The 23,866-nt window shown below is 43.7% G+C and overlaps 1 long non-coding RNA gene across 1 annotated transcript in view; it reads left to right on the forward strand.

The window, feature by feature from the left end:
- Positions 1–8,456: 8,456 nt before the first annotated feature.
- The window catches only part of LOC140196084 (uncharacterized), an 84,881-nt gene continuing 69,471 nt past the window's right edge, over positions 8,457–23,866 (forward strand). The window contains exon 1 of the long non-coding RNA XR_011885610.1: positions 8,457–8,563. This is a non-coding gene — a long non-coding RNA (uncharacterized lncRNA). The remainder of the gene's footprint in view (positions 8,564–23,866) is intronic.

The following is a 23,866-nucleotide window of genomic DNA, read 5'->3' on the forward strand; positions in this document are numbered from 1 at the left end:
ATAGTTTATAGACTCATTATGAACTTACTGTGTTTCACCAATCACCTGTTGAAGTTCAGAACAATATCTTCTGTAGGGTTTTAGAACCTGCTACAACTCAAGATGCGTTATTGGGCTGTTAGTTCCTGTGAAGTAGAAAGTGCAGGTTGCATGTTAAAGTTCTCAGATTCTGATCTGAATAACATTCACTTATTTATCAAATGTACATTGAAACGTACAGTGAAATGCATCGTTTGTGTTAAAAACCAACAAAGCTACAGATGTGCTGGGGGAAGCCTGCAAGTGTGGCCACACATTCTGGTGCCAACATAACGTGATTACAATGCTCACAGAACACAGAACACAAGAAGCAACCAAACCAGAGCAGTAAAACAAGCTCCTTTCCTCGGGCATTTACGCTTGCGCACGCACAAACACACACACACTTCTCCCTACCCCATCAGAAACCACCGGGTCTCCAGTCTCCAGGCTCCAGGCTTTGGGCATTGTGCTTCAAATTCCATACTTCCAATTGACCTTTGGTGCTGACCACTGGTCCAGCCGATGACAGGACCCTGAACTCTAGGCTCAAACTCTGGGCTCACCAGCTCACCAGCCCTTGTGTCTCCCCATGCCTCCAACCTGCGTGGACATCCGATCCCAGGACCCACTGACCTGGATCAGCCTGACATCCACGGATGTCCTTCGTCGCACATCCACGTCACTGGCCTTTGAGAATGGAGTCCTAATTAGTAGTAGCTCTCAAGTTTGTCTACCTGTAAGAGACAGAGCACCCACATTATCCTTCCACAACAGTAGGCATAAAAGAAACTTGAGGAACGTCATATTCTTTCCCACTTTTCTGAATGAACATGTTACAAATACCTTCGGTGGGTTTAGTTACATGACAATAGGTGATTCATCCGGCAGATTACAAGTTTAATGTCTTGTTCTGAAAGGGCCATCCTTCTCTGCACTCTGAACATCTTCACGCTCTGTAACTCCTTCGCAGATTGACTCATGAGTATGACATTTTCTCCCCACTGAAATCAGCTGGAGTTCCACCTTTGGTACTTCTTCCAGCTTCTCACACACAAGTGGGGCTTTATCTCACTGAAGGCATGATGTGTAGGGAGATGTATTTAAGAGGCTCATGAACGTGCAGTGATTGGAAGGATATAGAATGCATAGGCAGGAGGGACTAGTTCAGTTACTAGCTTAATTAGTTTTGGCACAGCATCATCAGCAAAAGGGCCTGCCTTCTCCTGTGCTGTACTGTTCCATGTTCTCTGCTCTAAGCCACACTGAGTGACTCCTTCTTTTGGGGGCTTCACTTTCAGGAAAACGCCAACGCCTTCCTTGCATTTAAAGTGCATGTCATTTTTTTTCTGTAAGATTTAGGACAATAACAGAAGAGAATTAGTTTGTGTTTCGAATTGCTTCAAAGATTCCCTCCATAGATGCTGCCTGACCTGCTGAATTCCTCCAGCATTTTGTATGTGTTACTTTGAAATGCTTTGTTTCATTAATAATAATAATTGTCATCATCATAACAATAATGGGGTTAAATTTTAGAATTTTACTGTCTCAAGCCTAATTTAGTAAAATTTGAACAATTTAAAAAATATGTACATCATGTTTTGAAAAGTAAACATGGAATTCTACCAAGATTAATTTTATTTAAGCAACAATTCTATGCATAAATTGTACAAGTATACCAGGTGCATCTGCCCACCTCACCAGTCTCTTTGGGCCTTTCCATGAGCATCCGGAAAACAGGCGGCTGCATTGGGCTTCGCACTGAGTATAGGAAAGTGAAGGAGATGGAAGAGCATCTATTCACACGGGGGTGGGTGAATTATGCTCGGGGGAGACCCACGTGAAATGTAAACATCTGCACAGGCTAGATGGACTGAATGGCCTGTTTTTAATCTGTAAATCCTGCCTGATATATTGTAATTTGGTGAAGATGGAAATTTTATGCACCGAAGCCAGTGACTCAAGAAATGCTTCATTAATTTACTAACCTTTTGCATTAAGCATGAATACAAAAAGCTGTTTGAATTCATTCATTCAGTTTCTCTCCTCTGCTGACACTGAAATATAGCGGAGCAGGCAGCAGAGCACCATAGTCCCTTTCTCTGTTGACCTTTCTTCCCTTTGCCAAAAGACAACTTGACCTTTTCCCACCACAAAATGACCCAGAGGTCTGGGGTGGGGTGGTGCAGTTGAACTCAGGCAGGGGTGGGTGGATTATACTCATGAAAGAACTGACAGTCTCTTTAAAGTAGATAATCCCTGCGCAAGTTATAATTTACGTTTTTATTTGAATAATACTGAAAAAGGCATAAACTTGAGAAGAAGTGTGAATGTTACATGGTGATTTTTGATTAGATTTAAAGTGACACCGGCTTGTGAAAACTGAACTCCAGCATCCAGGGTGTGCCCCAGTGGTTTGTGCTGTGTGTTTTACTGATTTCAAAGATTAGATTAATCAGAATCAAGTTTATTATCACTGTTTTATATCACATGAAATTTGTTATGCTGGGCCTGTACTTGCTGGAGTTTAGAAGGATGGAGGGATCTCATTGAAGCCTATCGAATATTGAAAGGCCCAGCGGATGTGGAGAGATGTTCCCTATACTAGGACCAGAGGGCACAGCCTCAGAATACAAGGACGACTCTTTAGAACGGAGATGAGGAGGATTTTCCTTAGCAGGAGGTGGGGTGAATCTGTGGAATTCATTGCTACAAATGGCTGCAGACGCCGAGTCACTGGGTCTATTTAAAGCAGAGGTTGATAGGTTCCTGATCAGTAAGGGTGTCATAGATTACAATAGGAAGGCAGGAGAATGGGGCTGAAAGGGATAATAAATAAGCCATGTTGGATGGTGGAGCAGGTTCAATAGGTCAAATGGCCTAATTCTGCTCCTATATCGTGCGGTCTCATTTTGCGGCTGCAGTACAGGGCAAGTACATAAATTGCTATAAATTACAAAATAAATAGTGCAACGGAAAAGGAACAATGAGGCAGTGTTCATGACTATTCAGAAATCTGATGACAGATGGGAAGAAGCTGCTCCAGATGTATTGAGTGAGAGCCTTCAGGCTCCTGTAGCTCCTCCCTGACGATAGGAATGAGAAGAGGCCGTGTCCGGGAAGGTAAGCATCCTTAAGGATGGATGCTGCCTTCCTGAGGCACTCCCCCCTTGAAGATGACGATGATGGGGATAACTGTAAAGTCAAATTGTTAATTATGTCTCTCAATACAAACTCAACCCTGAATTGAGACTGTGAACATTTTGCAGTTAGTGTACTTTTGATAAATGGATAAGTTTACTGGATAATTTTGATGAAGGAGCTGTCAAGAATGAAAGCAAAAGCCACTGTGCTTTAATGCAGTGATTGAAATGTTTTATAGAACATTTCTGTTAAATTTAGAAAATTGCTTCTCAAACCTCTTCGCCAGTTACAAAATATCTTCTTTAGTCAGCCGTGGACTAACTAATGGTTTTCTCATCTCTGAGTCAGAAATTCATAGATTCAAGTCACACACCTCAAATTTAAGAACAAAAAGTCCAGGCCCACACTCCAGTACAATACTGATGGCGTGAAGGATTGTCTTTTAAATAAAATGCTAAACTAAAGGCTGATTTATACTTGTGCGTACAGGCTATGCCGTAGCCTACGCAAGTGGCCTACGCTGTTGTGAGCATTTATACTTGTGCGTTGGTGTGTCTGCATCACTCTGCAATTCACCGCCAAAACGCTAGTTGGCGGTGGGGTTTCTATGCCACCATGTTGAGTTTCTTCCTGTACTTCAAACAATGACAATTGAAACTGAAGTGCATCATGTTGGAGTTGCGTTCTGCTTCTCTCTTCTCTCTCAATTCTGAAATGGCGGAGAAGAAGAAACAACTGGAAATGCAATGCTACCAAGCGGACCAATCACAGTTGTTGCTGTCTGTGTCATCACGACGCGTAGTTACATTTTGAGGGAGGTGCGTGTTAGGCTACGGCATAGGGTTCGGCGTAGAGTACAGTGTAGGGTACGCGGCTACGCTGTACCTACGGCATACATTTGACGCAGAAGTATGAATTGGGCTTTAGTCCACATCTGTCTTTTCACATGGATTTAAAAGATCCCAGGATATTTTTTCTGCTGGACATCCTTGCTGATATTGGTACTCACTGAAACGACATTTGCGGGTTACCTGGTTACCGTGTGCAGTGGCTTTCTGCGTGTTGTCTGACTGTCACATTCACTACCACACACTGGTTGCAAAGCAGCTTGGGACGCGCAGAAAGGAACATGGAACGTTAAGTTTGGTTTTATTTTTGTCATCATACAGTACATGAAAAAATATTGTCCAGGAATATAGAACAGGATTAGGCCATTTGAATATACAGGTGTCCCCCGCTTTTCGAACGTTCACTTTGCAAAACCTCACTGTTATGAAAGTCCTACATTAGTACCCTGTTTTCACTTTCAGAAGGTGTTTTCACTGTTACGAAAAAAAAAATCAGCGCGCGATAAAAAATCAGCGCGCAATAAAAGGCAGCTCTCCTCCGGATTCTCGCTGGCATTGCTTAAACACGTGCCTGTGAGCAGCCATTTCCAAGATGAGTTCTAAGGCATCGGAAAAGCCTAAAAGAGCTCGTAAGGGTGTTACACTTAGCGTAAAACGAGACATAATTAAGCGTTTCGATCGTGGTGAATGAAGTAAGGACACCGTGAGTTTGGCTTGTGGAAGCTGACGAACATGATGTTGAAGAGGTTTTGGCATCCCATGACCAAGAACTGATAGATGAAGAGCTGATGCAATTGGAAGAAAAAAGGATAACAATCGAAACCGAATGAGTAATGATAAAGTACGACTTTAATTTTGAAAGGGTACGTCGGTTTAGGGGATATTTGCAGGATGGTTTGAGTCCTTACAAAGAACTGTGTGATAGAAAAATGCGCGAGGCTCAGCAGTCAAGCAAGACTTCCACATCAGCCACAGCAGATGACGAACCTCTACCTTTGACATCAAGGCGGGCAGTCATAGGAGAAGATGAGCTGCCTGCTCTAATGGAAAGAGACGACGATGAGATGACACCCCAGTGTCCCACCACCCCAACCCCCAGGCCACGGACAGATACCGATTCGCTGAGAATGCAGCGGTAGCTGGGAGGCACACAGCACATCTTTAAGAAAAAAGCTGAAATAAACATGCTAATTAATTAGGTGCCACCCGACACGTAATTGTCGGCCCAGATCAGAGACGACGCAATCAGAAATCGGCACTGATCTGGGCCAACAATTACATGTCGGCGGCACCTAATTAATCAGCATGTCCATTTCGGCTTTTTTCTTAAAGATGTGCTGTGTGCCTCCCGGCTACCGCTGGACCCCTGTGTGCCTCGCGGCAATGTATCGCTCAGCGGCTCAGAGCGTGGGGGCCACTGCACCACCCAAACTCCGACTCGGCCTAACACACCATCATCAGCGTGCTTGGCGCTGTCCCAATTCCGGTAAGTGATACTACACTGTACATACATTATTTCTACTTTATATCGGCTGTGTATTTTTACGTGTTATTTGGTATGATTTGGCAGCTTCAAGCTTAAAGGTTACTGGAGAGCACTTGCGCTGTGTTTTTGCCAACAGCACTTGCATGAAATTTTCTGCCGATGGCACTTACGTGAGATTTTCGCTACGGAGAACAGTTCAGTAATGATTGTGGAAAAGTATTTCTACTTTATATAGGCTGTGTATTTATCATACCATTCCTGCTTTTACTATATGTTACTGTTATTTTAGGTTTTATGTGTTATTTGGCATGATTTGGTAGGTTATTTTTGGGTCTGCGAACGCTCACAAAATTTTCCCATATAAATAAATGATAATTGCTTCTTCGCTTTACGACATTTCCGCTTACAAACCATTTCATAGGAACGTTCTACCTTCGGATGGCGGGGGAAACCTGTACCACTATATCACTTAATTACCTTAGTTGTATATCCTTTGAAAAACCTGTCTAACAAACATATTTCTTTCTCAGTAACTTGTGCTAACAGAGGGGATCTCTGTCAATTACAGCACCTTGATAGCTCAGTGGTTAGTGCGACACTGTTACGTTTCGGGGCGTTGGAGCCAGGAGTTTGGTTCTGGTGCCGTCAGTAAGGAGTTCGTACATTCTCTTCATGACCGTGTGGGTTTCCTCCAGGTGCTCTGGTTTCCTCCCACAGTCCAAAGACGTATGGATTAGTAGGTTAATTGGTCATTGTAAATTGTCCTGTGATTAGACTAGGGTTAAACAGGTGGGTTGCTGGGCATCACAGCTCGTTGAGCCAAAAGGGCCATAATGGCCTGTTCTACACTGTAACTCTAAATAAGTAATAAAAAAAATCTCCGGTCTTCTGAAGAAATCATTTCCAGAGTATAGAGTCGCTCCTGAATGCCCCAGCTCTAATTTTAAGATTAAATTTCCTCATTTTTGAATCTAAATGTAGCATTGTTATTATGAATAAGTCAGGTAACTGATTAGACGTTATGTGGACATATTGTTCGTATAAAAATTAAAGTTTTTGCATCAATCTCCATCCTAGCAAGTCGTGGCACTTAATTCAAATGTGAAGTCCTAATACTTTTGAAGACTTGTTTTAGATATAGCAAATTCTTGGGCTGCCACAACATAGAAAGGTTCATGTAACTTCTGTCGACAACTGCAATCCCCACCCCTGTCTGGTTTGGCTGGTGTTATGTGCTTAGGGGAAGCAGGAACGTTTTATAAATGCTGATGAGATTAGTTACATGTTGGTTATATCTCAAAAGCAAGTCAAGCATCTCACTGAAGATCATTATCCTGAGTACAACTTTCTTTCAGCACATAGCAAAGCAGAAATGAGGAGTGTGGGACCAATTGCCCAATACTAGTAACGTACAGCAGCCGAGTAAAACACTAAAGTCACAGGGTTCATATTCATACGCACATCAGTGGAGCATACTTCTGCCTCCCGACAGGGTGAATGCACACCGTCTTTTTTTGTCCTGGGGTCGGGGAATCAAGAATTAGTGGGCTTAGGTTTAAGGTGAGGAGGGGAGATTTAATATGTACCTGAGGGGCAACTTATTTAGCCAGATGGTGGTCCGTACATGGAATGGGCTGACAGATGTTGTCATTGAGGCAGATGCATTAACACTTAAAAGAAACTTTGATGGGGACGTAGATAGGAATGGTTTAGAGCAGGAGTTCCCAACCTTTTTTATGCCATGGACTGATACCATTAAGCAAGGACTGGGTCCGTGGACTGCAGTTTGGGAACCTCTGGTTTAGAGGGATATGGGCTAAACATGGGATGGGCCAAATATTGACTGGATGGGCTAATGGGCCTGTTACCGTGTTATGTTACTCCACAGCAGCCAGTCTGACCCGTAATGTACATGTACAGAGAACAACATAACATATTGAACAGTACAGCACAGGAACATTACCTTCAGCTCACAACGTTCTGTTGAAACTAATTCAATAAGCAATTAAACACCTAACTGGACCAATCCCTTCTGCTTGCTGCCCGTATTCCTCCATTTCTGTATATTCATGTGCTTCTGTAAGAGCCTCTTAAATACCTCTGTTGTATTTGTATCCACTACCACCCCTGGGAACGTATTCCAGGCACCCAATGCTCTCTGAATAACAAACTTGCCCCACACATCTCCTTTGAACTTAATCCCTTCACGTTAAGTATCTAATATTAGATATTTTGATCCTGCGATGATGGGTCTACTCTGTCTATGATCCTATAAACTTCTGTCAGCCTTCCCCGCATCCCAAGTTTGTCTAGTCTCTCCTTAGAGCAACACACACAAAGTGCCGGAGGAACTCAGCAGGCCAGCCAGCATCTATGGAGGGGAATAAACAGTTGATGATTTGGTCTGAGACCCTTCATCAGGACTGGCAAGGAAGGGTGCAGAAGCCAGAATAAGAAGGTGGGAGGGGAGGTGTATGAGCTAGCAGGGGCTAGGTGAGAACAGGTGAAGGAGAAGGTCGGGGGGGGTGTGGGTGAGGGGGTATGAAGTAAGAAGGTGGGAGGTGATAGGTGGATAAGGTAAAGGGTTAAAGAAGAATGAGAAGACATACTTCATGTGCATTGCTCAAGATTTCAACAATCTGCAGAATCTCTTGTGTTTATAATCTTCTTATCACACATGTACTCTAATCCAGCGGCAGTGATCAACATTTCTTCATACTTCAATGTAGGACCTGATTGCAAGTTTTATGCTTCATAGTTAATTTTACAGATGAGGGCTGTTAAGGCGTATTCTGGAGTTAGGGTGTATAGCAAATATTAATTTCAGCGGCAACCAATCTTCAGATTTGAATGTGGATTGTAGATTGAATTTAAAATGCAGCTCTGAACATGAGTCTCCCTGGAGTTGAAGACTGGGGTTGATTACAAATCAGGAAACACCCACTCTATTGATGCCTGAATCCAGAGAGGGAGAGAGAGAGAGAGAGAGAGAGAGAGAATGCAAGTTAACGTTCATTTTTGGTGTTTGGAGTGTAGGTGTGAAGAAGGAGGCATCTGAAAATTATAGGTAAGTCAAAGGAAGCTTTGTAGGTATATTGTAACTATATAATTGTCCTGTTGTTACCTTTGATCTTTAGCATATAAAAATGTCATGTAAATTGAGTCACTCTTCTTCCAAGAGTGTCTCGAATAGCTGCTTGTTTTGTTGAATAAACACTTCTATATCCACTAGCTTCAGTGACGTTGTTCATGGTACAACAAGGGCCATTGATGAGAGGCGGTAAATGCACTGAATGGGTAAAGCAGACCAACCTTCCTCTATTTTCCTGCGTCCCACTAATGGTTACAACTCTCCACTGGCTGTTAACCAGGGAGAGGTTTAGACAGATAGCCAAAATCCCAAGGCACTTCTCAAAGCAGAATAGTGTGTTCTTCCTGAGTCCTTGCCAACATTTCTTTCATAGCCCAAAACAACACAAAAACAGACTCACCTCTCAGTCAGAGGATTGTGGGTTTAAATATCATGACTTTAGCACAAAATTGTGGCTGATAATTTAATACAGTCTTTCAGAGTTACACACACAAAATGCTGGAGGAACTCAGTAAGTGAGGCAGCATCTATGCAGAGGGGGAAGGGGGAAGAGTCAATGTTTCAGGCTGAGACCCTTCATTAGGACTGGGTCATCAGAAAGGGTGTCAGCCTGAAACATCAACTCTTTATTCCTTTTCATAGATGCATGTCTGACCTGCTAAGTTTGTCCAGCAACCTGTGCCAGTTACTTTGTATTTCCAGCATCTGCCGAATCTCTTGTGTGCAGAATCTTTCTGATGAGGCATTAAACAAAACTGCCATCTGCTTACTTGTATTTCAAGGAATAGCAGGTCCGCTATCTCCATCATCAGGGCCAATAGTGATTCTACGATCATCACTACCAGAACAAATTACCTGGATGTTATCACATTGCTCTTTACAGGAACTTACTGTGGGAACTGGCTGCTGCATTTTCTACAACACAATAGTGACTATGCTGAAGAAGTACTTCGTTGGCAGTAAAGTGCTTTGGGACTTCCTGAAAGGGAAGTGAAAGCACCATATGACTTCGTTTGTGCTTTTCAGATTAACTGGCCGTTCATTTGACAGCTATTTATTACAACTTCACTGGTTGTCTAATGCAACTGGCGTGGTTATTACAGCACATATTACTGTGATTCAGAAATAATACACACCACTGCAAAAATTCTTCCTTTCTTCTCGGGTAACTTGTGACTCAGTAGGTATTTGGAAATCAATTAGGCATAAGTTGTGGAATGAGTGGCGAAATTTTCCTTTTTACCCATGGAACTTGGGTTTGAGTCCAATCCTGTCTGATATGATGTAAATTATTCTCTGTGAAGGATTCCAGATGAAATGAGCTTAAGCATTTACAGTCTGGCTCTCTAGTGGCACAAATCCAGGACATAAATGTTGTCCATAAATCACCACCCCCACTAGCAATAACTTGGCAGTTTTGGGCTGAGAGGCCAGAAGACCTGTGCAGAAACAGAAATGACTGATTTAAGTCGGGTTCAAGGTCTCCCTTTGCTTATTGATAGTAAAGCACATGGCTCCACGACCCATCCTCATTTGAATTTGGAAGGTCGGCTTATTTAAATAATCTTGCACATTTAAGAAAAAGAGTGGTGACATAAGCAGATAGATGAGCCGATGCTGGAATCTGGAGCAACAAGCAATCCGCTGAAGGGACTTAGTGGGCTCAGCAGCATCTGTAGGGGAGGGGGGAAGGGGAGGATTGACAGAAGTTCCACCCACATTTGCAAGAAACCAAAAATAATATGTTTAATATGTGTTAGCCTTTCCAGCAGCTGGTTATCCAAATGTGGGTGGAATATCTGTCAATCCCTTCCTCCCCCCACCCCTCATCTGCTGAAGTCATCACTCTTTTTTTAAGTTCACAGTATTATTTAAAACATTAGATGCTGAGAAGTGGCAGCTGAAATCCCAAATACTAGAGATCTGAGGAGATATGGAACTATAAAATAGAGGTAAGGTACTGATCAGCCAAGAACTGATTAAACAGTTGAACATTCTGAGAGGCTGAGTGGCCATATTCTGCTCCATTGTTTCATATTTGGCTCTGTGAACCAAGTGGATGGAAGGTTGGCTATGCTTCATTATCCAAGGCCTCTTCCAGTAAGGTGGTGCTATGTCATATCTGACACCAGCTGCTGGTCTAACTCAGCACAGTACTTGTCATCAGAAGCCAGGAGTTGATGTAATGCATGGCTTATGGAACCTGACAAATTAGGAGTACCAAACAATATAACATAACACAAGATAGTTTGCTACAAATATTACTTGTCAGCATTTATTGCTCAACATATTGTCAGCACGCTGGCACCGGAACAAGGCTCATCAGTTCACCTGCAACTCATTACTGAAAGCCTTGCCATACTCCCATATTCCAAGTGCCCAATCATGCATGGTCGCATTTAGTACCAATTGGATTGAAGCTGGACACGTGACAGAAATGCCGTAATGTGAATTTGCTACATAACTGTGCAATGCTACTGAATGCTTATAATTGCTGATTATGCAAATGAATTGATCAGTGATATTTAATATAGTCATTAATCAAATGTGTATTTGTTAAGGGTAGGTCATGAGTTGAATTTCCTGGAGGAAGCAAGCAACCTGGCCCATAATATTTACGGTGGTTGTTTGGCTGGGCTATCCAATCGATCCCATTTTCTTGTTTTGCCCAAGTATTCACCTTCATTGAATTTTATAGGTGGGGATTATGTAATCGAGATCTGTATAATTTAGTTACTGGGGTGACTCAAACTGTGCACAAAATGGCTTTTTGGATCTTAAAACTACCATTTAGATGCCTCATCCAAATTGGCTGGTTACTCACAAATCTGGCTTTGTTCCTGTACTCACCGCAGTTTAACCAGGGGTGACACACAGCACAGTTTAAAAAAAAAATCAATCATAGGAAATACCACAGACAAATCATAAAAACACAGAGAACTCCATGCATCCAAAACGTCGTAAATCTTTATGTAGGAACTGCTGTGATGTGGAATGCTAATACGTTTTCCTCAATTGTGATATATGAAATGTTGCATACTTACCTTTTCTCAAGTGAGTCCAAATGAAACTAGAAGTACACCGTTATTGACTGGACCTTTATCAGCATTGATGTACAGTACTGTGGGATTTTGGAGCGCAATCCAGCGTATGGTATGCTTGCCTTTATTGGTTGGGGCATTGAGCTCAAAAGACAGGAAGTGACGTTATACCTTTATAAAACTCTGCTTTGGCTGCATCTGCAATATTGTATTCGTTTCTGGCCGCCCCTGAATAGGAAGAATCTGGAGGCCTTGCAGAGTGTACAGAAGAGGTTTACCATGCGTTGCCTGAAATACAGGGAAGGTGCTACAAGGAGAGATTGGACAAGCTGGGGTTGTTTTCTCTGGAAAGGACTGAGAGGAACCTGATAAAAGTTTATAAAACTATGAGAGGCACAGATAGAGTAGACAGCTGGCATCTTTCTCCAATGGAGAAAATGTCTAATACTAGAGGGCATGCATTTAAGTTGAGAGAGAAAAGTTCAAAGGGGACATGAGGGGAAAGTTTTTTTTAAATAAACACAGAGCGATGGGTGTCTGGAATGTGCTGTATGAGGTGGTGTTTGCAAAAATGATAGAGGTGTTTAAGGAGCTCTTGAATAAACATGTGAATATGTAGAGAATGGAAGGATATGAAAATCATATAGGCTGAGAGACTAGTTTATGTCAGGAAATGTAGAGGGGACTTGACCCAAAAGTCAGAGCAGCGGAGACGATTTAATGGTGAGTGATAGCTTTAATAATAAACTGCAAAATATCAAGCCATGAAGGGCCACAAAACAAGAGAGATCAGGTACTAAACACCACAGGCAACAAGGTTCCTGAAGGCTAGGAGCAATTGGTTGAAGCTGGCTGGTTTTCTAGGTGAACAAGAACTGTGGATGAAAACTGGGTTCGAATAGGCTGCAGGTGATGAGTTGGAAATGAGTGGCAGGTGATTCCTGTTACTTGGGTGGAGACTGAGAGGTGCCTGCCAATGCAGGCCTGACTGGACACCTCCTGTGGCTGGCACCCAATGGCCTATGGTGATTTGGATGGGCCTGGTGGAACTCATTGATGAGCTATGATCCAAAATGAAACTGGATGCCACCCAAGAACTCTCCCCCATGCTGTACCCTTCCCAGTCGACCAGGTATAGAACAGCCCATCCACGACGATGTGAATCCATCAACCATTGAACCATGTACACTGGACCACCTTCCACCATCCTAGGTTCCAGAGATGCAGGTTCAGGTCCATGGGCATTAGACGTGAGTCAGGACACATAGAAGGTAGGTGTGATCCTGGGGAATGGTGACAGCTGGGGATGGTAAGTGACTGGATTGATGCAATGGGACCAGTGAACCGGGGTGATAGCTTATGAGAGTTGGTGCATAGGGGCAGATCTTGAATGTATAGCCAGACATGGTCCCCAGACTGGAGTTGTCTGGCTGGGCACCTCCAGCAGTTGGTCTGACAACAGTTGGTGCAGTTGTCCACTAGGACGGCCTTCCATGCCCTCTTCTAAGCTTCTGGCACCAGTGAACCAAAACCCTGGTGGACAGGACCTCCACCAGGGCTCCGTGGGGAACAATGGGGTGTTGGTAGCCATGAAGCACTTCAAAGGGTGACGTACCCATGGCAGAGGTGTGAAGGAGGGAGCAGAAAGCTTGCCAGAAGCAGGAGGCGAATCATGGGTCCTGTTCAGACACAATGTGCTGAGGCAAGCTGTGGAAGCGAACTACATATTGGAGAACCAGGTCCGCCATCTCAGTGACTGATGGATGCTTGGGAAGGGCAATGAAGTGGGCCACCTTGGAGAACTAGTCCACCACTGTCATCGTCGCCGTAGCCCTGATGGAAGGTGAGAAACTCATAATGAAATCCATGGTGATGTGGATTCATGGGCATTGAGGGACCAGTAGGGGCCACAAGAGCTCAGAGGGCTTCTGGTAGGAACAATTGGACATGGCACATTGAGGGCAGGCAGCAATGAACTGATGTGCATCCGTGATCATGGTAGAGCACCAGAACCACCATTGCAGAAAATTCAGAGTTCATCGTGCACCTAGTGAGGCTGGAGAGGGGTGAGGAGTATGCCCGCTGGAGTGTTTCAGAGTACATGGCTGCTGGCACGTACAGCTGGAGCAGTCTCATGCTGTAGGGTCTGGTTATGAAGGTCCCAGATGATTGGGTTGAGTATCTGAGAGGGTGGAATGATGGGCTGAGGGTCAATCTCCAGTTCAGCTGGGTCAAACTGTCATGACAGGGTCTCCTCCTGAGTGGTCTTGGAACCAGGTCGGTAGGAGATGGTGTTGAATTGCTCGAAGATGAGGGCCCAGTGAGCTTCATATGGGTCAAGATGGTGGATATGAAGCTCTGGTGGTCAGCCCAGATCAGGAAGGGCCCAATGTTTGCCATCAGCCAATGTCTCCATTCCTCCAAGGCCCACTTGATGGCAAGTAGCTCCCTGTCTCCTTTTCAAAACAGTGCTGTATGGAGTTGAACTTGTACAAGAAGAAGGCATAAGTTTGTGTCTTCTCATCTGGTCCTCACTGGGATCCATGTCAGATGCGCCCACCTCAACCACAAAAGGTCCAGAGGACTTTGGATGGTGGAGAATGGGAGCAGTGGTGAAGTGTCTCCTGAGCTCCTCAAAGGTGTGGTTTGTAGCAGCAGACCAGGTTATCCATGAGGTAGGTGGGAGGAATGGCAGTCTGGCTGTAGCTCCTGACGAAATGTTGGTAGGTGTTGGAGAAGTCCAAGAAGCGCTGCAGATGTATGAGAGAACGTAGTCTGGGCCATTCATCGATGGTGTACTTTCTCTGAGTCCATGGTTATGCCTTTGGGTGAAAGGATGTAACCCAGGAAGGAAATGACTTGGGTGTGAAGCTGACATTTTACTAACTTGCCAAACAGTTGGTTTTCGAGGAGGCACAACTGATGGACATGATAGTCATCGTCTTGGGAGGATGTTGTGAGGTAGACAAATAAATATCCGTACAACAGGATCTCGTTGATGAAGGCTTGGAAAGTGGCCAGACTGTTGGAAAGTCTGAAAGATCTCACCAAATATTTGTAATGGAAGATGTAGTGGCCATCTTCCACTCATCCGCTTGGCAGATGTGCATCGGGTTGTACGCACTTTGTAGATCTAGTTTGGTGAAGACCTGGGCCCCAGGGGGTGTTTCAAATACATTATCCATCAAGGGGAGGGTATCGGTTCTCAATGATTTTGTTGAGTTTGGGGAGTGAATGCAGGGACATTTTTCTTCTTGACAAAGAGGAATCCTGCTCAGATGAGGCCATGGTATAGCACTTTGGCAATGCAGCCATTCATGACTTGGGTCTCAGAAGTGGACAGAGATTGCAGACAAACTCAGGGAGGGGTGGTGCTCAGGAGGAGGTTGACCATGCAGTTGTGCTGTCTGTGAGGCGGAAGGGTGCTGGCCTCCCTTTTACTGAGAGCAATGGCTAAGTCGTGGTATTCCCACAGGAGACTGGTTTCCTCCGTATCCATGGATTCATGGGGTCAAATCAATTTACGTCGTTAGCAGGTGGGTCCCCAACAGAGCGTGAACCGGATGACCAGGCTCTCTGATGCTCAGGTGTGTCCTCTGGCCATCCAAGACCCCAAGAGACGTCCGTCAATGACCATGATCCAGGACAGTTGAGATGTAGACTTGGTAGTAAGTCCATGCTGCATACACAGAGACCAGTCCAGAAAATTGCCTGTTGCACCAGAATCCACAGAGCCTCCTGTGCACATAGAACTATCAGGGTGTAGAGGAGGACAGAAAGAGTGAGTTGAGCTGTGGAGTTGGAATGAGGGACCAGGGGCAGCTTATCAGATAGAAGGGCACTTGTCTGTCCCTTGTGGTGCTGTTTCCCAACACAGTGGGTGTTTGATGCGTGTGTGATTGTCTGCTCTGCGGTGAGCACACAGGTTGTTTTTCCACCAACACTCACTCTCTTGGAGCTGTCCATAATTGCATGGGCTCTGCAGACGTTTCTGTTGGGGGCCCAGCAGCCTGAAATGGTTCTGCGAACAGAACTGGCGCTCTGGCTGCTGACATGGGGGAGGCTGCTGTTCCATAAGATGTTTGTCAATATGGAGGGACAGAGTGATGAGGTTGCTGGTCATCTCCCTGGTAGACAGCTTATCTTTCAAGCACTCTGAAAGGCCCTGATGGGAATGAAACAACAGTGCTTCAGCATTTCAACCGCTCTCCATCACGGGGGTCCTGAATTCCACGGTGTAATCCAGCACCAAGCGTGAGCCTTGACACGGGCGAAGTATATGATCTGCTGCCTCCCTTGCATTTCCCGGATGGTCACAAACCTGGGGCATCTCAGCAGGGAAATCCTCATATTTGTTGCAAATGGGAGTCTTATTGACCCATTTCGCGGCAGCCCAGGTCAGAGCTCACCCAGTCAAGAGGGAGATAGCAAAGGCAATCTTGGCTTGGTCCATAAAAACATGATGGCTGGAAGTGCAAGATGCACTGGGGCAGGACGTTGTGGCATCCGTTGGGGATCAATTGAAGCGTTTGGGCATCAGAATCCGGGGCTCTGAGGGAGGAGGCTGACTGGCACAGGGTTGCTGTATTGAGACAGAGAGGTAGTTGAGAGTGTTGAGCAGATAGTCAATAGTTTCTTACTGCTTCTGGATCGTGTAGCCATGACAATGGATAACTTTTATTAGGCAAGCAAACTCTCCCGGCACAATTGCTGGTTCACTAATCCTGTCAGGAAGTGTAGAGAAGGCTTGACCCAAAAGCTGAGCTGTGGAGATGATTTAGTGGTGAGTGTTAGCTTTAACGATGATCTGCAAAATAACAGGCCACAAGGAGCCACAAAACACAAGAGAACAGGTACTAAAGGCCACAGGCAACAAGGTTACAGAAAGCCAGGAGCAACTGGTTTGGGCAGGCTGGTTCGATGAGTGAGTAAATACTGTGGAAGAGAGCTGGGTTTAAATAGACTGCAGGTGATGGGTTGGAAATGAGTGACAGGTGATTCCTGTTAGCTCTGTGCAGGCCCAACAGTTTAGTTAGATGTTTAATTGCTAGTTTAATCAGTGCAGCACAATATTGTGGACTGAAGGGCCTGTCCCAGTGCAGTACTGATCTATGTTCGATGCTCTAAATGCTAACAGCTCAGGTTCTCCTGGGACAACGCAGTTCAGCTAACTACTGATTAACTTGGTAACCCATTCGATCTGACACAAGAATCTGAAATGATTCAGGTAAAATGGCATCTGTTCTGGTGGGAATCTTGCTTCTTCTTATCCTGGCCATGGCCCAAGAAAAGAAGACAGATTTAGATTTGAGCTAAGAGAGTTTTGTCTTTATACAATACAGGCTCCAATGTAAATTTACGCGTTGCTTACAGCCTGATCCAGGGCTGGTATGGAAAGTCTGCTGCATTTGTAATATACAGTACCCTTTGTTAGCAGGCAGCACAAAAAAAAATGGGCAAGACACTGATAATTACTAACAGAATGGGACTTAGAATAACTTGAGGGAAATAAAATCAGATTTATTATCTGACTGTACGACAAGGTTTCATAATTTTAAACAAACCTTGGCATACCTCCATGCATCCTCCTCCATTTATCACCAGAGAGCAATTTATCTGCACGGCCTGAGGTAAATGTTGATTTTTATCTCATGCTGTGAGGATCCCAGCCGCATAGTGGGATGGTGTCTACAATGCCAGATCTATTTGGGCTAATCCCTTCAAGGTCAGGTTGAAGGTCAGGTAACTTGAAAGATCGTAAGCTAATACAAAGAAGACCACTCGGCCCATCTTAGCTAAACCTGCAGTAATGCCTGCATCCAGTACAGCAGGCTTTTAATTTTTAGATTATGAGAACACTCAGTCCTCTTTTATTGTCATTTAGAAATGCATACATGCATTAAGAAATGATACAATGGTTCTCCGGCGTGATATCACAGAAAACAAGACAGACCAAAGACTAACACTGACAAAACCACATAATTATACCATATAGTTATAGCAGTGCAAAGCAATACCATAATTTGATGAAGAACAGTCCATAGGCACAGTAAAAAGAAATAGTCTCAAAGTCCCCGAGTCGATCGACTCCTGAGTCCTCGATAGCGGCGGCAAAAGGGAAAAATTCCCTGCCATAAACCTCCAGGCACCATCAACTTGCCGATACCTTGGAAGTAGCCGACCACAGCCGACCCCCAGTCCATCCGTCCGAAAACTCCGAACTTCCCAGCAGCCTCTCCGATACAGCCTCCCGAGCACCATCCTCTGCCGAGCGCCTTTGACCTCTCCCCGGTCGCTGAAACACGCAAAGCTGAGGATTTCGAGGCCTTCAGCTCCAGAGATTCCAGAGATAAATTAAAAGTTATATTTTAATGTGCATTTTATCCAGTGGGACTTGGTAGGTGAGTCTCAGATAAGCAAGGATTTAATGAGATAAATAGTGGATGGTAATAAAAAAAAATAGGATAATTGAGATACCAAAATGCATTTATCTAGCATTTTCAATACTGTCAGTTGAGCTGAAGAACTTCATAGTAGGGACATAAAACAAAATTTTTTGACAAGGCAACCAAGAGCATTGATGACGACAGCATGATAGCTAAAGTCAATGAGAACTTTAGACTTTAAGACCATGAGACCATAAGACATAGGAGCAGATTAGGCCATTCAGCCCATCGAGCCTACTCCACCATTCCATCATGGCTGATTCCAAATCCCATTCAACCCCATACACCTGCCTTCTCACCATATCCTTTGATACCTTGACTGACAATGAAACAGTGAACTTCCATCTTAAATATATGCGTAGACTTGGCCTCCACCTCATTCTGTGGCAGTGCATTCCACAGATTCACTACTCTCTGGCTAAAAAGTTCTTTCTTACTTTTGTTCTAAAAGGTCACCCCTCAATTTTGAGGCTGAGGCTGTACCCTTTAGTTCTGGATATCTCCACCATTGGAAACATCCTCCCCACATCCACCCTATCTAGTCCTTTCAATATTTGTTAGGTTTCAATGAGATTTCCCCCCGCCCCCCACATTCTTCTAAATTCCTGTGAGTACAGGCTCAAAACAGCCAAACACTCCTCAAATGTTAACTCCTTCGTTCCCAGAATCATCCTTGTGAGCTTCCTTTGGACTCTCCCCAATGATAACACATCCATTCTGAGATATGAAGCCCAAAACTGTTGAAAATAATCCAAGTGCATTCTGACTAGTGTCTTATAAAGGCTCAGCAATATCTCCTTGCTTTTAAATTCTTTTCCCCTGGAAATAAATGCCAACATTGAATTTGCCTTCTTTAGACCATAAGACCATAAGTCAAAGGAGCAGAATTAGGCCATCTGGCCCATTGAGTCTGCTCCGCCATTCAATCATGGCTGATCCTTTTTTTTAAATCTCCTCCTCAACCCCAGTTCCCAGCCTTCCTCCCGTAACTATTGATGCCTTGTCCAATCAAGAACTTATCAATCTCTGCCTTAAACACACCCATTGACTTGGCCTCCACAGCTGCCTGTGGCAACAAATTCCACAAATTCACCATCCTTTGGCTAAAGAAATTTCTCCGCAGCTCTGTTTTGAAAGGGCATCCGTCTATCCTGAGGCTGTGCCCTCTTGTCCTAGACTATCCCACCACGGGAAACATCCTTTCCACATCTACTCTGTCTAGGTCTTCCGACATTCGAAAGGTTTTAATGAGATTCCCCCTCATCTTTCTGAATTCCAGTGAGTACAGACCCAGAGCTATCAAATGTTCCTCATATGATAACCCTTTCATTCCTGGAATCATCTTTGTGAACCTCCTCTGGGCCCTCTCCAATGCCAGCACATCTTTTCTAAGATGAGGGACCAAAAACTGTTCACAATACTCAAGGTGAGGCCTCACCAGTGCCTTATAAAGCCTCAGCATCACATCCCTTCTCTTGTATTCTAGACCTCTTGAAATGAATGCTAACATGGCATTTACCTTTCTCACCACCAACGCAAACTGCAAGTCAAACTTCAGGGTTTTCTGCACAAGGACTCCCAAGTCCCTCTGCATCTCAGATTCCTGGATTTTCTCCTCATTCAGAAAATAGTTCGCACATTTATTTCTACTACCAAAGTGCATGACCATGCATTTTCCAACATTGTATTTCATTTGCCACTTTCTTGCCCATTCTCCTAATCTGTTTAAGACCTTCTGCATTCTACTTGTTTCCTCAACGCTACCTGCCCCTCCACCAATCATTGTATTATCTGCAAACTTGGCAACAAAGCCATCTATTCCATCATCTAAATCACTGATATACAGCATAAAAAGAAGTGGTCCCAACACCAACCGCTGTGGAACACCACTAGTCACTGGCAGCCAACCAGAAAAGTATACTTTTATTCCCACTCGCTGCCTCTTACCAATCAGCCAATGCTCTAACCATGTTAGTAACTTTCCTGTAATACCATGGGCTCTTAACTTGGTAAGCAGCCTCATGTGTGGCACCTTGTCAAAACCCTTTTGAAAGTCCAAATATACAACATCTAGTGCATTCTCTTTATCTATCTTACTTGTAATCTCCTCAAAGACGCAGCCTATAAATAAACCTTCTGGGAGCCTTGCACGAGGACTCCTAAGTCTCTCTGCACCTCCGATATTTCAACCTTCTCCCCATTTAGATAATATTCCACACTATTGTTCCTTTTACCAAAATGCATTATCGTACATTTCCCATCACTGTATTCATTCTGCCACTTTCCTGCCCCTTCTTCCAATTTGTTTAGGTACTGCTGCAATCACATTGCTTCCTTAGCACTATCAACCCCTCCACCTCTCTATGTATCATCCACAAGCTTTGCCACAAAGCCATCAATTCCATTATCCAAATCATTGACAAACAATGTGTAAAGTAGTGGTTCCAATACTGACCCCTGAGGAACACCACTAGTCACTGGCAGCCAACCAGAAAAGACCCCTTTATTCCCGCTCACTACCTCCTGCCTGTCAGCCATTCCTCTATCCATGCCAATAATTTTTGCGTAAAACCACATGATTTTATCTCGTTAAGCAACTTCATGAGTGGTACCTTATCAAATGCCTTCTGAAAATCCGAGTAAATGACATTCACGGTCTCTCCTTTGTCCTCCCTGCTTGTTATTTCCTTGAAGAACTCTAACAGATTCGTCAGGCATGATTTCCCTTTACAGAAACCATGCTGACTTGGACTATTTAATCATTAGTCTCCAAGTACCCCGAAACCTCATCCTTAATATAGACTCCAACACTTTCCCAACCACTGAGGTTAGGCTAACTGGCCTATAATTTCCTTTCATTTGCCTTCATCCCTTCTTAAAGAGTGGAGTGATATTTGCAATCTTCCAGTCCTCCGGAAGCATGCCAGAATCAAGTGATTCTTGAAAGATCATGATCAATGCATCTGTTATCTCTTCAGCAATCTCCCTCTGGACTCTAGGATGTAGTCTATCTGGTCCAGGCGACTTATCCACCTTAAGATCTTTGTGTTTGCCGAGCACTTTTTCCTTTGTGATAGCAATGGCACTCACTCCTGCTCTCTGACACTCACGGACCTCTGGTACACTACTAGTGTCTTCCACAGTGAAGACTGATGCAAGTACCCATTAAGTTCATCTGCCATGTTCTCCATCACTACCTCACCAGCATCATTTTCCAGTGGTCCAATACCAACTCTGACTTCCCTTTTACTCTTTATATAACTGAAAAGACTTTTAGTATCTTGCTTTATATTATTGGCTGTTTTGCCCTCATAGTTCATCTTTTTCTCTTTTATAGTTGTTTTAGTTGTCTTTTGTTGGATTTTAATAGCTTCCCAATCATCCAACTTCCCACTCACTTTTGCTACTTTATATGCCCTTTCATAGAAACATAGAATCATAGAAACATAGAAAATAGGTGCAGGAGTAGGCCATTCAGCCCTTCGAGCCTGCACCGCCATTCAGTACGATCATGGCTGATCACCCATAAACAACTTTTTATAATACTGTTTACATTGTAAATGCATGCTGGTATTTACAGTGCCCATAACAAGTAATTACCACCATTGGAAGCTTTCATGTTTTATTGTTAACTCTGAATCATAGTGGACTTAATTTGGCTGTTATTTTTACACTGACCAACAGAAAAAGATTCTTTTCACATTGACACAAAACAGATCTCTACAAAGTGATCTAAATTAATTACAAATATGAAACACAAAATACTTTCCTTGGCTTTTATGCAGTACTTAACTTCCTTTGTCAGCCATGGCTGCCTACCTCTGCCATTTGAGAACTTCTTCTGTGGGACATATTTATTCTGCACCTTGTGAACTATTCTGAGAAACTTCAACCATATCTGCTCTGCCATCATCCCCACCAGTGATGTCCTCCAATCTACTTGGCAAGCTCCTCTCTCGTGCCTCTGTAATTCTCTTTATTCCATTGTGATACTGATATATGTGACTTATGCTTCTCTCTCTTAAATTGCAGTATGAATTCATTCATATTATGATCACTGCCTCCTAAGGGTTCCTTTACATTAATCTCCCTAATAAGATCTGGGTTATTATGCACCACCCAATCTAAGATAGCCTTTCCCCAAGTACGATCAAGCACAAGCTGCTCTAAAAAGCTCTCTTGTAGCCATTCAACAAATTCTCTCTCTTGTGATCCCACACAAACCTAATATTCCCGATCCCCTTTCATATTGAAGTCCCCCATTTTAATTGTATTACTACCCTTATCCATGCCTTTTCCAGCTTCCTTTGCAAACCCAGCCCCACATCTTGGCTACTATTTGGAGGCCTATATATGATTTCCATAATGGTTTTTTGACCCTTGCAGTTTCTTAACTCCACCCACAAAGATTCGATGTTCCCTGACTCTATGTCACCTCTTCCTAAACATGTAATTCCATCTCTTAGCAAAAGAGCCACACCACTGCCTGTGTTGTCCTTAAGGCATTTATTTGATTTCGTTGGGTGTACGTTTTAAATGATTTGTTGTAACTATTTTCTGGTTAAAGTTAAAGGTTGATAATTAAGTTACAGTTTAACAAAGGTAAATTCATTGTCTACGGTATATCGCGGCATGTGATGACGTCACCTCCGGTTTTTGCCGCGTCTTGTGTGTAACCTCTGGCTCGGGAAGGTGTGAAGGTGGGTGCCATGCACGCAGCATGATTGTGAAGGGCTCCGTTTCTACCCACAAAGAAACACTATAGAAGCAACGCCGTAAGTTCATAAGAATGTATTTGAAGCAAAAATATTAACGCGGTTTCTGTTAAGGAAGCGGCGGTTGGGGCGGCGTGCGTGCCGGCTTTTCAATTTCAACCATGGGGTCGGCTCAAGCCCGATGGCGGTTTGATGCGACCCCCCCCCCCCCGTGCGCTGCTCGGGGCGGCTGGAGACACTCACTAAAAGAAAAGAGAGCGTGTGGTCTCCAGAATGAAACAGACGCTGTATTTTTTTGTCAACAGTTTTCACCATACGATGTTAATGTGGAAGAGTGAACAGTAAATGGTTAACCTTACTACGACTCTGTCTTCATTGACTCCGGTTTAACTTGGTGTTTAGTCAGAGTTTCAACACACTGCACGAGAACACTACACTGCCTATGCCTTCTTGCCTGTCCTTTTGATACAAAGTATATCCTTTGATGTTATGGCCTTCTTTCAGCCATGACTCAGTGATGTCCACGTTGTATTGACCAATCTGTAATTGCACCCTGAGCTTGTCCACTTTATTCCAAGTGCTACATGCATTTAAATACAGCACCTGCAGTCCTGCGTTCTTTGCCCTTTTGAATTTTACCTCTGTGGTACAATTTAACTCTTTGCTCTTAATGCATTTGTACTCAATCATTGACTTGTCCTTCCTTACATTCATGTTACACCCATCATCCACTCATAATCCTGCTGGCTCATCCTCAGCTCTATCATACTGGTTCCCATCCCCCTGCCATATTAGACTTTGACAAGGCCTCTCATGGAAGACTAGATTGCGTGGGATCCATGGAAAGTAGTTAAGTGGATGCAAAGTTCAAAGTACATTTATTATCAAAGTATGTATACTATATACAACCTTGAGACTTGTCTCCTTACAAAAAACAAAACAAAGAAACATAATAGAACCCATTTATAAAAAGACCATCATATACCCAATGTGCAGAAGAAAACAACAAATCATGCAAACAATAAAAGCAACCAAATAACATTCAGAACTGAAGCACGAAAGTGAGTCTACTGCCAT

The sequence above is a fragment of the Mobula birostris genome, chromosome 4, assembly GCF_030028105.1.
Source record: "Mobula birostris isolate sMobBir1 chromosome 4, sMobBir1.hap1, whole genome shotgun sequence".
Taxonomy (NCBI): Eukaryota; Metazoa; Chordata; class Chondrichthyes; order Myliobatiformes; family Myliobatidae; genus Mobula; species Mobula birostris.